Consider the following 2,056-nt stretch of genomic DNA (forward strand, 5'->3'; position numbering starts at 1 on the left):
GCCTTTGGCGTCTGAGCTGCCTGGTTCTCCTGTAGCTCATGTCTACAGTTTAAAACTAGATAACAATGACTTTCTTAATGCAAACAAAATCTGACCACTTTGCTTTTACAGTATTGTTCTAGTAAAATAGTCTCACAATTGATACTTCCTCTGCATTCCATTTTGGCTCTGGGTGGCACATAAGCCACACACTTGCAGAAAAATATTAAACAACTCTTTTTCAGTGTATTAGTCAAATGTCTTCCCTTGCACACTCTTGCACTCCAAAGGAGTAAGAGACTTTGACTTTGAAATTCCCATCTGGAATGCAAAAAGAGAGTTTTGGATGTCACTACCTTACCTCTAATTGATCACCCCTCAAGGCACTCCATGAGTAGACCACTCTGGAGCAAGTGTATGCCCTTGGAGAGATGGGAGACAAGATCTGACCATCCTATTCACCCTTGAACTGGCATGTAACTTTTGTCTCCCGAGAATCTCACGAACCAAGAAAACCATGCACTTATTCCTATTGAATATTTGTACAGTAATTGAATATTTGTTACTATGTCACAATTAGTCTGATGACAGTAATGCCTACATAAGGAAGCATAACTATTCCATAATAGTTGGAAGCAGAGCACATTCTCTACTGGGCTGCAAAACAGATCAACTTTGGAGATAGACAAAAGATATAACTGACTTGAAGAACTTTGCTTTGAGCTCTAGGGCAAAGAATCTCCAAGACCCTTTTGTTCTTCCATCTAGTTACCAGGGCAACCTTTCTTTGACGGACTAGGTTATATTGAATCTTTGGAGCTCATAGGTTAAATTTATATTCATCATCTAGCAATCGCATTTTACATATTGGCAAAAAAACACATTACTTTCAGGCTGACAAAAATTTTTCCTACTCTTAATTAAAATGTAAAGCATAAATGTAAATTATCCCTGATAACTGCTGTAGGATGTAAACTATTACAGGCTGCTTCAGCCTAATTGCTTAAGGAGTGACTCATTAATTTCTTCCACCAAAAACTCAGGTAGAATTCCTAGTTTACTAGCAGAAAGAGAGAAAAAAAGTACAATAGAAAAGTGGAGATCTTTTAGTGGTCCAGAGCCAGTTTCCACCAAAGAACCTTTTGGTATGGCCATGACCCCTCAGGTCTTCTTAGTTTCTATTGGCCTGCATAATCAGAGCTCAATCTCCAGCAGTTCCTCTGGTCAACATTCCATCAGCCACGAGCTTCAGTGGGGATTCACCATAGAATGGCTGGGGAAAGCCATCCTGTGCTTCAAAGAGTGGCAGCTGCTTTATGAACATTTACCAGCTGGTGGAGTAACCACTGTCAAAGTTCTACAAGGGATAGTTAACCTGAACAAGATTACCTAATGCTTTATAGTAAAAATTTTAAAGTCTACATCTTATCTCTCACACACCTAAATGATAACTAGACCTAGGAGAAAAGGTTTGAAATCCTCCCTCACACTAAATGTGTTTTGGACCCATAATGTGTGCTCCTTTTGGATATACCTTCTTCTGGTGCCACCCAGGAGTTGGTTCTGTTCACTGTGTCACAGGTTTAGCCACCCAGAAGTTGGTTCTGTTCACTGTGTCACATGTCCTGCCTAGTATACAATTAAAAAATAAATGGTACAGAGAACCTGCAAATGACACAGGGAACTAAATGATCTCCCAATCTAAAAGGCACCTGTGTCGAGTTCTTGTCCTCTAAAACAGAGGAATGAATTTTAGGAATAAATGGAGGTTTTGAGTGGAATATATTTATTGGGGAAAAGAAAGTTCCTGTCTGAGAGAGGGACAGGAGCGGGCCCGAGTGAGCTGTTCTTAGGAAGCTGTCTCTTCCAGGACTTTTATATAGGAAAACCATGTGGTGAGGCGGGCGTAAGGTGGTGAAGACAGGAGAACTGGCTTAGGTGGACATGAGGTGAGACAACACTGGTTAACCAATAAGATTGCAAGCACCATCACTCAGGTAAAATTGATTCAATCCAGTACTAAATGGGGAAGCGAGTCACATAGCAAGCAGGCATGAATAAGGGACAGGGTTTCTTC

General features: G+C 40.6%; 1 pseudogene; it reads left to right on the forward strand.

The window, feature by feature from the left end:
- The first annotated feature begins 1,132 nt into the window (after positions 1-1,132).
- The window catches only part of LOC105741335, a 3,597-nt pseudogene continuing 2,673 nt past the window's right edge, over positions 1,133-2,056 (forward strand).

Source organism: Octodon degus, unplaced genomic scaffold (assembly GCF_000260255.1).
Source record: "Octodon degus isolate 3935 unplaced genomic scaffold, OctDeg1.0 scaffold00460, whole genome shotgun sequence".
Lineage (NCBI taxonomy): Eukaryota > Metazoa > Chordata > Mammalia > Rodentia > Octodontidae > Octodon > Octodon degus.